The sequence below is a fragment of the Pogona vitticeps genome, chromosome 6 (assembly GCF_051106095.1).
Source record: "Pogona vitticeps strain Pit_001003342236 chromosome 6, PviZW2.1, whole genome shotgun sequence".
In the NCBI taxonomy this organism is placed as follows: domain Eukaryota; kingdom Metazoa; phylum Chordata; class Lepidosauria; order Squamata; family Agamidae; genus Pogona; species Pogona vitticeps.
In genome coordinates this window covers 56545571-56557758 of record NC_135788.1, presented here as the reverse complement: position 1 = coordinate 56557758, position 12188 = coordinate 56545571, and the positions used below count along the sequence as shown (strand labels likewise).

The 12188-nt window shown below is 44.4% G+C and overlaps 1 protein-coding gene and 1 long non-coding RNA gene across 23 annotated transcripts in view; one reads left to right on the top strand and one right to left on the bottom strand.

The window, feature by feature from the left end:
- The window catches only part of EZH2 (enhancer of zeste 2 polycomb repressive complex 2 subunit), a 219086-nt gene extending 214986 nt beyond the window's left edge, over positions 1-4100 (bottom strand). For 13 of the 22 annotated variants that reach the window (XM_078377421.1, XM_073003571.2, XM_078377409.1 and 10 more), the window contains exon 1: positions 3454-3856. The gene's annotated coding sequence lies outside the window, so the exon portion shown is untranslated. The other 9 variants (XM_078377416.1, XM_078377410.1, XM_078377414.1 and 6 more) reach the window with 3 other exon arrangements.
- LOC144583526 (uncharacterized) overlaps positions 1-12188 on the top strand; it is a 297629-nt gene that overhangs the window by 17469 nt on the left and 267972 nt on the right. The gene's annotated exons all lie outside the window — the stretch shown is intronic.

Genomic DNA, 12188 nt, shown 5'->3' with positions numbered 1-12188 from the left:
ATCTGCCCTCAAGGAGACACTCATTAGGCCCATAAGAAGGAAACTTAATATGGCGGCGGACGAAATTGGCAATTATAGGTCCATAGCCAATGTTTCATGAGCAAAGTGGTTGAGAGGGTGGTGGCTGATCAGCTTCAGGCCCACTTGGATGAAACAGATGCCCTGGATCCGTTTCAGTCGGGCTTCAGGCCATGCCACGGTACAAGATGGCATTGGTCGCCCTGTATGATGACCTGTTGAGGGAGGCTGACAGGGGTAAAATGTCTCTGTTGGTCCTCCTCGACATCTCGGCAGCCTTTGATACCGTCGACCACGGTATCCTCTTGGGGAGGCTCTCCGAGTTGGGAATTGGTGGCTCAGCACTCGCCTGGCTCCGTTACTTCTTGGGGGACCGTCCCCAGAGAGTGCAGCTTGGGGAGAGTGTCTCGGCCCCGTGGAGTCTCAATTGTGCGGTTCCACAGGGGTCGATTATCTCCCCAATACTGTTTAACATCTATATGAGGCCGCTAGGAGGGGTCATCAGAGGCTGTGGGGCTTCGTGTCATCAATATGCCGATGACACCCAGCTCTACACCTCCTTTTCACCAACTGCAGGTGATGCCGTCCTGTCCCTACAGCGCTGCCTGGGGGCCGTACTGAAATGGATGCAGGAAAATGGGCTGAGGCTGAATTCCGACAAGACGGAGGTTCTGAGAGTGGGTGGCCCCGTGGTTGCGGCTTGGGTGACTCTCTCACGTTTGGGGGGTGACCCTGGCTGCAAAGAGTGGGGTCCGCAGCCTGGGCGTACATCTGGACGCGACACTCACCATGGAAACACAGGTGGTGTCAGTAATCCGCACTGCCTTTTTCCACCTCTGGCGGACCGCCCGGCTGCGGCCCTATCTCAACACGGGGACACTCACTACCTTGGTGCATGCGCTCGTAATCTCAAGATTAGACCACTGTAACGCGCTTTACGTGGGGCTGCCTTTCAGGCTGATGCGGAAACTTCAGGTGGTGCAGAATGCGGCGGCCAGACTCCTCACTGGAGGGAGAAAATACCAACGTATTTCTCCAACTCTGGCTGCATTGCATTGGCTGCCCATTCGTTTCTGCGTCAATTTCAAAGTCTTAATGTTACCTACAAGGCCCTAAACCAGGCTTGTCCAACCTGCGGTCAGCTCATAATGCGGCCCAGTGCAATTTTTTATTTTTAAAGAAATTCCAAAGTTTCAAGTTACACAGCCGGCACTTGCAGCCGGAATATGGCCGGGGCATGTCACAACAGTAGAGGGGGAGAGAGGGAAGGAAGGAAGGAGTGGGAGGGGACATCCCCGTCAATAGGTGGACCCCTCCCGGCCCCATAAAGCTGCCAGAGTCGAAGCTGGCAGCCTCTGCTGTCTGAGATTGCAGCTGCCGGTAAGCACGCTTGGAGCAGGGTTGCGGAGGACGGGTAGGGCTGCCCCCCATGCAGCCCAAACCAAATGTATGTGTGGCCCAAACCAAATTTTCATCTTCTAATGTGGCCCAGGGAAGGTGAAAGGTTGGACACCCCTGCCCTAAACAGTTTAGGACCTCGATATTTGGCGGGACACCTGCTCCCACCAAGGTCTACCCAGATCACCCGCGTGAGTCAGGAGGTGAGGCTGAGGAGCCTGACGCTGAGAGAGGCCCGGAAGGAAAAGACACAAAACCGGGCCTTCTTGGCGGTGGCTCCTCGCCTCTGGAACAACCTCCCTTCAGAGATTCGTGCAGCCCCTGCGCTGGGAATCTTTAAAACCCAATTAAAAACATGGTTGTACATCCAGGCCTTCCCTCCAGTCAATTCCTGATTTCTTTTCTATTCCTTCTTATTTTATTCTCACTCTATTTTATTGTAACTGTATCAAATGATTATGTAATGTTCTTGTGTTTTATTGTTTTATCCTATACTGGAAGCCGCCTAGAGTGGTCGAGTAGACCAGATAGGCGGGGTATAAATCAATCAATCAAGCAATCAAATAAATAAATAAATAAATTAGAAATAAATAGAAATAAATAGAAATAAGATGAACAAGGCAGAACAATACAAAAGAAAAAAAACACCACCCACCAGACTTGATCGGTAACCCTCCAAGGGCTTGCTCATAATAACTAAAGGAAGGGGGATAATTCCAAGGAGAAGTTCATCGTGCTCCTACAGATACAAACCAATTCAAGTTGGGCTTAGGAGATGAAGAGCTCTTTTCCCAAACACAGCCTCAACTGAGGCAAAGCGGTCTATGCAATAACACCTGATAATGGAAGAGTGCACCTTCCAAATGGCTGCCCTGCAAATTTTTTTTTAGAGGGCGTCTAACACCAAATGCACCTGCTCTGGCAAAATGGTCCATGCAGTAATGCCTGACAAAGGAATAAGTAAGAAAAGGCAAGCTGAAGATGAGGTTGGAGGGTTAAAATGAAGGAAGAAACTGAAACTGGTTCAACCACACATGATCCCTGTCTCAAGATACCCCTAGAGCCACATGATTGGCTGATCAGTCATGCCTGTAGAAGTGAGCAGGCGGGACAACCCATTTCTTGAGAATGCCCTCCTCTAATATAGAAATGCCACTTCTGAAATGGTACCTATTATGCTGTATTTCAGAAGTTGGTGAATGAACTGCTTAAAAATATTCTCAAATATTTCACTGTTTGTTAGCAGTATTATTGCACAAGAAACCTGTATATGTATGCTCAGAAGCAGGGCTCCATCAGGTATGTATTAGTTTCTTGGAAACAACAGCAACAACTCCTCTGAGAAATCAAGATAGCCTCATTTAAATCTAATCCCACACCAATGTTCAGAGTCTGAAAACCAGGGGGAAAATAGCCAAAAAGCCTAAATCTCTCCAGTTTAAAGATCCATTACCATCATTTTATTTCGTCACCAACAAATTAATTTCTATTGTTCCATAAATGATGAGCTCTAAATAAATTGCAAGGTATCATCTTTTACAAATAACCCTGAATCACAAAATAGTGCAAAAAATATTCAATCAGCATCCAAAAGGACAGAAATTCATCTCATCTCCAAAAATATAAAAATCTATTCACTCTTTTTCTTCTGAATATAGGTCTCTGACTCCTCAACAACTGCCCACTCAGTTGCTCCATTGTGTCCTCAACAGAATGAAATGTGTGACTTTCTTCCAAAGGAGCCTAATTAGGCAGACTGGACAGCAACTATTTAAACAAAGGGTAGTTGTCACTGTGTTCTCCTCCACCTACCAACGGTTCTCAACTACCTGAATTTCTAGTCCCCTCTTCGAAAGGACTCTTACGAACACAATGTTCACTTAAGTATTTACAGTACTCTTTAACACAGTTAAGACCTTTAACAACAGTCAAACTTGAAGATAATAACAACTGTTTTTCTAGGCACACCCAAAAATACTACTTGGAGCCTAAAAGGCTCTAGGCTCTTAATAAAGCAAATTATTTGCCCCAGCCTACCTTTCTGTACAATTCCGATCTGGACGCCGTTCTCTTTTAATCGGCTCATTGCTACTTCTTCTCTAACCCCGATGTTTCCCCATAGCTTCACTTTCCCGAATTCCCTTTTCTCTCCCACTTAACCATTCTCTTCGCCTCATTCAATCTCTCCCACTATCAATACACTTCCCCGCCCCCCTCGTCAATTTCTCGCCCCCCCTCACAATTCTAACCTCTCCCATACCAGCAACCACATATTGGGGGGGGCACAAGAGGCCCCGCCCAGCCTGTACTCCGTAGGAAACCACACCCCTTCTCACACTGTAGACACCGCCCCCCCCTTTCGATTTACTTGCACGCCCCCAAGCCCGACAAAGAGCCCTAACCGGGTGTGTCTCCCTCCCTCTCTTCCTTCTCCCCGTTTGCTCACCCTCTCCCTGAAGTACCACCGACACAGCTGCCGGCTCCGATCGTTTCTCGCCTGCCTTTCGCACTTTGTCCCCGGGCGCGCCAGACTCAGATTAGCCTCCCCCTTCTTCCCCTCGTCCTCCGATCCGGACAACAGAGCGCCAAACCAGGCGGCAGCCCAATGGCCACCGCTCTCATTGGAGAAAACCTGTCGTCGTCCGCATTGGATAGCCTGACTACCTTTTCCGCTCCGCGGCCTTTTCTTCGTCCAATAGGCATTGACGAGAGGCGGTCCCAGGAGCAACTTCAGGGTGGGGAATCCGCACCCCCTCTCACGTGCGGGGCGGGAAAGCAAGAGAGGGAAGCTCTTTGTTCTCTCGCTGGTTGGAGGACTAAGGCGGTTTCTTTTCTTTTTTAAAATGAGTCGACATTATGGCCCCTTTGTAAGCGCCCTGTTCGCTTCAGATATCGGCGAGGGCGGGTGAGAACGCTGAAAGAAAACTCCCTTTTGGTCTTAGATAAGAAGGTGGAATAAAAGTTTGCTTCTTCGGAACGGCGAGGGCGTATTGGCGTGGAGCGCCTGCCTCCCTCGGCTCCAGGGCGGACGGCGGTTAACGGCTTTCGCAGCTGTCTTGCCGTTGCGCGCACTCGCCCGCTAGAGGAAAAGCTGAGTTTTTCTGTCTCTTGCAAGGCTCTGTCCCCCACCGATGACCGCTGTTAGCGGATGGAACCCTTACCAGTTGACTCGCATTTGTAATAACGGGTTAAGGTTTAATGTCTGTAAGACATGCTATATTTTTTCGCGGGCATAGTCTAGCTCTGCCGCTGATAGGGCTTGCAGTTTCTTTTTAACAAATGCGAATTATAGCAACACTGGTAAATCTGTAGAGGTTCAGCTGCAGCTAGTGAACAAATATTCGTAATGGAATAGGTCAGCAAGGGGATACCTCAGCACAACATACATTAGCCTCTGGCTTATTTAAGACTAGCTAATTCATAAGATCGCACCGTTGGGGGTTACGGTGATTTATCCACCTCGGAAACTTAGCTGCTGCCATACAGTATGTAGCCGAAGGAAAAAAAAGCTTCATTACGTGCAAATTTCTCACTTCACCTAGAACTTAGGAATCCTCTGTACAGCAGTTGGAGGGGGAAGGTCCCTGTTCTAAGGAGCTGATACTCTTACTGCACGTCAAGAACTTTTCTATTTTTACATATTTTATTCTCTAATATTCTGCGGATATAGTGAGGTAAGGAGAAATACAAGAATAACAGAAAGGCGGCTGAGTGCTGATGTTATCAAAGAAGAGACAAAGGACAACATAATTGAAGGAAAGACAAATGGAAAGACCCAGTTCACCCTTTCTTTGATGAGTAACACCAGAGATAATGAGACAAAAAAAAAACATTTTTTAAAAAATGTGGCACCTTAAAGGCAGCTATATTTTAACGTACGCTCTAATATATTAATTACACTATAATTGAATGATAATTTAATAAGTTGAGATGAGCTATAATATAAAAATAATAGCACATAGTGGTGGTTCTGGGTTTTTTGGGCTCTTTGGCTGTGTTCTGAAGGTGGTTCTTCCTGGCGTTTTGCCAGTCTCTCTGGCCGGCATCTTTGGAGGACTGGAGTAGGAACTCTGTCCATGCTCTGTCCAACAAACACAAACAGCATGGACAGAGTTCCTACTCCAGCCCTCCAAAGATGCCCGCCACAGAGACTGGCGAAACGTCAGGAAGAACCACCTTCAGAACACTGCCAAATAGCCCGAAAAACCCACAACAACCATTAGATCCCAGCTGTGAAAGCCTTCGCAAATACAATAGCATGTAGTCTTTAAACTGTTTGATATCTCTGATGTTACTTATCCAATAAATCTGTCTTCTATTTCTTCAGTTGTCTTTCTTTCAATGATGTATTGCAGTATATACTTATGACAAATTATGTGTCCAAGGTATGAAAGTTTGTTTCTTATTAATCAACTTTGTTTCTTTTTGTTTTCCTATCAATGGAGTGCCTCTTCATTCTTTATTATCTTAGGCCATGGGATGAGGATTCTTTTGTATGTCCCCATTTTGAAATCATTTAATAATAGCCCAAACTTCACATCCATATAGGGGACAGGAGCTATGGATGGAATTATTTGATGAAATGGCTATATAGTACTTAGTTTAGGGTGTTGCTATGGTGTTGTTGAAATTGTTTACAACAATATGGACATTTACAAAAATGTGTGTAACAAGATACAGTGGGGTCTTGACTTGAGAACTTAATCCGTATTGGAAGGCGGTTCTCAAGTCAAAAAGTCTGTAGGTCAAGTCTCTGCATTGAAAACCGATTAATCCCGTAACAAGCCGTTTTTGTTCCATTTTGGTCTTTTTCTGGTCTGTAAGTCAGGCTGCAAGTCAAACCTAAATTTTGCGGCCAGAGAAGTCTGTAACTCAAAAAGTCTGTAAGTCAAGCCGTCTGTAAGTCAAGGGTCCACTGTACTAATTCATCTTACCACATTATGGCACCTTGTGTGAATTGTAACCTCGTTTTGGTATCTGCAAAATTGGTCCAGTTCTCCTCTTTCCAGCTGTGGGAGGTAAAAGCTTTACAAAAATGAGGCACATGTACATAGTTGTCAAGTTATACATATTGCTGCTGATACAGTTGAGGGGTGCTTCCTCACAAGTAAATTCTAATTACTTGTCAGCAATATGTATAACGGGTTACCTGTGAGGAAGCACCCTTCACTATATCACTAGCAGTATGTAACAAATCAGTAATATGCAAGTGAAAATGCTATTGGCAGATAGATTGCCATTCCAATGCTGGCCTCCTTATCTGAGCTGGTGTTTCTCTTTGGTGCTTCCCCCCCTCATTTCTAGATAATTATTAGTTGGGAATAAGTTTCCTTTCAGGCAGCAGTGTGAAAGGAACTCTCTGACTATTGCCCATTTGTGACCAATGATTTCTGCTTTTCCTTGATGTTATTTCCGGGAGGCAGGAAGTGCAGCCTGCATGGAGTTTATTTTGCATGCAGGGTATTTCAGTTTGGTGGCTCATATTTCTGGTTAAAGGTGATAGAGCAGCTCTAAAGTTTGTTAAATTGCTTTTGACTTACAAAATTGCGACCCCCCCCCCAAAAGACGGTCATTAGCTGCCTTTGGGTACTTCAGAGTGTGGCTTCCTTTATGGAGTCAATCCCTGTTATGTTTGGTCCTCCCCTTTTCCTTCTGTCTTCAACTTTTCCTAGCATTATGGTTTTTCCATCTAGTTTTCTTATGATGTGTGCAAAGTACAACAGCTTCATTTTAGTTATTTTTGCTTCAAGAGAATGGTCAAGCTTGATTTGATCTGTTGCTATGCACTGTCATGTTGGAACTTACTTATAGTGACCACAATAGAGCTTTCAGGGTAAGAGAGATATTTAACGTCTGGTTTTGCCACTTCCAGATCCATTCCATTATAGTCTGGCTTCAGGCCTGGTTACAAACCAAAGGCAACTTTGGTTGCCTTGGTTGATGATCTGCTTCAACTGGACAGGCAGAATGTGTCTATGTTGGTTTTGCTGGACCTCTCAGTGGCGTTCGATAGCATCTATCATGATATCCTTCTAGGGTGACTTTCTGGAATGAGTTTTGAAGGGACTGTATTACAGTGGTTCTGATCCTTCCTGGATGGCTGAACTCAGAAGATGGTATTGAGGGAAACCGGTTCGTTTGCAGCATCTATTGATGCAGCATCTATAGGAAACCACCAGGAGAGGTTGTCCAGGGTTTGGGGTTCAGTGCCATCAGTATGCTGATCATACCCTACTCTCTCTCTCTCATGCCAGTCTGATTCCAAGGAAGCTGTTCTGTGCTTAGACCAGTATCTGTTGTCCATGATGGGATTTGATGAGGGCTACGGACATGAAACTTAACCCAGACAAGAAGAATCAGAAACAGGCTGCATGATCTGGGAAACAATATGAATACAGGAACACGTAATACCTTTAACTGACCATTAAGAATTTTTTTAAAAAAACAGCAAGCTTTGAATGATAAAACATCTCTGTGAAGGCTGTGCATCAAATTCTTGTGGGTAATTCCAACTTGTATGCTGTTATTAATATCCTGAATCCACATGGCTATTTATCTACTACTGGCCACACAATCAAGGAGGGAAAGTGGATGAAACATTTGAAAAACAAATTTCAAAGATTTTTCCTTCCGAGAAATTCCTGGTTTCTGTGGCTGATAATTTTCTCCTACAAAAAGTGGTGAAAGAAGCTAGAGGACTAGCTATCCTTTACTTGAGTCTTATCAATGAATATGTTTTGGTGAAGGAAGTGGCAATAAGGCTTACTCTGGACAAGAGTGAATATGTTCTACTAGAATTCTTGATTTCAAAGGAAACCACGGCAGAGTGTAGGCACAAAAATATGCTAGATTTTTAAAAAGCCAATTTTAATAATGTCAGAACAAGGATAAGTAAGGTCCCATGGCAGGAGATCCTAACAAGAAAATGAGTCCAAGAAAGGTGGGAGTTTCTAAAAAAAGGAAGTTCTAAAAGCACAACTACAGACAATTCCAAGAAGAAGAAAAAGGTAGGAGGGAGCAAAAAAAAGGCCAGCATGGCTTCACAAAAATCTCAGGGAGGACCTGAAAACAAAAAAGACATATATAGGAAGTGGAAAGAAGGCCAGGTCACCAAGGAAAAGTACAGACAAAGAGCAAGGAAAAGCAGGAATGGCATTAGCAGAGCAAAAGCTGAGAATGAGCTCTAGCTAATGAGATGTAGAAAGCATTCTTCAGGTATGTGCAAAGCAAAAGACAAAGAAAAGAGTGGCACAGCTACACTGTTTCCCCCAAAATAAGACCTAACCTGAAAATAAGCTCTAGTATTATTTTTCAGGATGCTCATAATATAAGCCCTACCCTCCGAATAAGCCCCACTTAATTGAAACCCCACCCTCCACCATTGTGCAGCAACCAGAAGAAGATGGATGACATGACTATTTGAATACATGTAAAAATAAATCATCCCCTGAAAATAAGCCCTAATGCATTTTTGGAGCAAAAATTAATAAAAGACCCTGTCTTATTTTGGGGGAAACATTGTGGTTATTACTGTGTTGATTTCTAGCTCCTTGAATAGTGACCGTTTTATAATTTGTTCCAGAATTTTCCCTGGGATTGAGGTCAGGCTGACTGGCCTGTAGTTCCCAGGTTCCTCTTTTTTGTGCTTTTTCAAGATAGGGACAACATTAGCCCTCCTCCAATCATCTGGCACCTCACCTGTTTCCCATGATTTCAAAAAATAATGGACAGCAGTTCTGAGAGTTAGTTCATCAGCCAATTTCTTCAGTACTCTTGGATGCAATTCATTCAGCCTTGGAGGTTTGAACTTGTTCAAGGTGGTAAGGTATTCCTTGACTATTTGTTTATCAATCTCCAGGTGCAGTCTTGTCCCTCCACTAGCATTTTACATTTGTCTGGAGGGTTATAGTCTGTTCTTTGGGAAAAGACTGAGCTAAAATAGGAAGTAAGCACCTCTGCCTTTTCTTTGTCATCTGTTATCATTTCTCCATCTCCACTGAGTGCCATGTTTCCCCGAAAATAAGACAGGGTCATATTGATTTTTACTCCAAAAATGCATTAGGGCTTATTTTCAGGGGATGTTTTATGTTTTTCATGTACAAAAATCTACATTTATTCAAATACAGGAACAAATCCTGACAGACTAACCTAACCTCCCTGATAGACAGAGGGAATGCTGAAGGCATATATCTTGGTTTCACCAAAACTTTTGACAAAGCTAACTAGGTGTGGGCTGGATAGATCAAGTGTCTGGTGGATACACAATTGGGTACAGAATCGTACTCAGAGGGTGATGTTTAACGGTTCCTTTTCCAACTGGGACGAGGTAACAAATGGGGTACCTCAAGACTCAGTCCTGTGTCCAGTACTCTTCAACAGTTTTACTGTATTAATGACTTGATAAAGGAGTGCAGGGAATGCTTATCACTTTGGAAATGACAAAAAATTGGTTGAAATAGCCAATACCCTGGAAGACAGAAACAAAATTCAAAATGATCCTGATAAGCTGGAGCACTGGGCTGAAAAAAACAGAATGAAAGTCAACAGGGACAAGTGGAAAATACAGCATGTTGGAAAAAGAAATCAATTGCACAGTTACAATATGGGGGATAACTCGTTTAGCAATACTAGAAGCAAGACTACGGACTACCTTTGACCACGATTTTTGCCTTTTGGACTTTATTGCACTTTATCTCCCGGCTTGATCTTGGACTGTTTGCCGTTTCTTGCTTTTTCTTCACAGAGTAATGACCTCATTCATAGAGCTTACACAGTTTGACTTTGGACTGTCTCGGTTTCCTCTTCTTGATTGGCAATATTTGGACTTGTTTACGCTATGATTCCTGTGAGTTATTTTCGTCTATATTTTCTCCAGGAAACGTAATTAATTTTTGGCCTCCTCAGGCCCTTTTAAGCGCTGTGTCTCCTGTGCCGCTAAAATACCATTTACTGCCCGGAGCTTCCGTCATTAGCCTTACCAGCCACTCCATCACCAAGGTCTCCGACTAAGTCAATTAAAAGAACCTCGGGATCAATGTCGAAGAAACCTTCAACCTCTACTTCGGCACCAGTTCCGAAGCATGTACCTGCTGAAACAATAAAGAAATCTTCGGTTAAGAACAAGAGAGATAAACAAGACAAGCCTTCCTCAAAGGATCGATCCCGTGATTTGCCTCCAGTCTCGGCATCGCATCACCAATATTGGAGGAATCCTCTAGAGACCAGCCTGGCACTGAATCTATTTCGGATGACGACACATTCACCCATCATTGCACGAGTCAGGCATTGATGCTGGTGCAGAGCCCCTTGCCGAGTCTGAGCTGCATTTAGGCTGAGATCACTTCCAGCCAGACTTCTGCCCATTCTAGCCCTGTTTTTACCAGACGGGCGACTGGTGTTTAACAGTCAGACTCAGATGTCTTCATCCCAGACATCCCCTAGGAAAAGAACAAGTAAAAGAAAGCACATCTCTCCGTCTCGACATCATTCTTCACATTGAGAAGTGATTGTGCTTCCTCGAGCATCACGGCACGGAGCTCGATCTGATTATAATGATCCCGTTTACATGCATGTGGGGCGCAGAAATGCCCGTCGTCAGTACCAGGACAATGATTTCGATGTCCACTGATGCTACGAGGTCAAAAGTTATGATAAGCACAGAAGGGTCAAATAAATATATGCTTCCTCTTCTTCCACATCTCCCTCGCCACCTCGGCATCGTTGTCGATCGAGCTATGAGGTCGAGGTTCCGATGTCAAAGTCCATCAAGCATCGAGATTCGGGTTGAGTCTCCACTAAACAAATGGCTATGACATCAGAGAAGGTCCACTCTGCTTCTAATGTGGTGGTACTTGTCACAAAGCATCAGTCAACTGCAAGTGATGCTAGACAAGCTTCTAAGGACTCTGCCTCTACTCAGGCTTCTAAGAGCCTGAGTAGAGGCAGTTTATTACCTTCGCCCTCCCCTTCTTTTCAGGAGGGTACTTCGGCCTCATCTGTCTCAGACCAGGATGAAGAGGATCTTTCGGACACATTGGAGGATACTCCACCAAACATAAACACCCCTGATTTTACCTCATATTCACAGATGATATATTGGATGGCTAAGTCTCTACAGCTTAAAGTGGAACAACCACCACATCCCAAAGAGGATCTTGTCTTTGGTGATATCAATCAGGAAAAGAACTACCATTTAAGCCTAGCCTTTATTCCAGCCATGATGGATATTATTAAGGAATATTGGAGCCTCCCATCATCATCGATGCAAATTTCTCGAAGGATGGAGGGTCATTATAGGACCCATGTAGATAACACTCTATTCCTATCTAAGCACCCGGCTCCTAACTCTATTATTGTTCAGTCCAACCTATCCAGAATGGGAGGCAAGGCTAAGGTTACACCTGCCAACCATGAGGGAAGGAAGCTGAATGTTCTTGGGCACAGAATGTATTCCTTTGCTTCCTTTTTGCTCAAAGTGTCAAATTATCAGGCAGTGCTTGGAGCATACCAGAAACAACTTTGGGCTAAAGTTCTGCCTGCCCTTCAGTCAGCTCCTGAAGAATTTAGAACAGCACTCCTCAATGCACATGCTGAAGCCTCAATGGTTGCCAAACATCAAAGGGTAGTATCTCGTCATGCAGCTGAGGCATCCAAATCCTTAGTGTCTGCGATTTCCCTGAGACACCATGTGTGGCTAAAATTGTCAGCGATCGCGGAGGATGCTAAAGCACGCATAGAGGAATTGGCATTTAATGGTGCAGTCTTGTGCAATG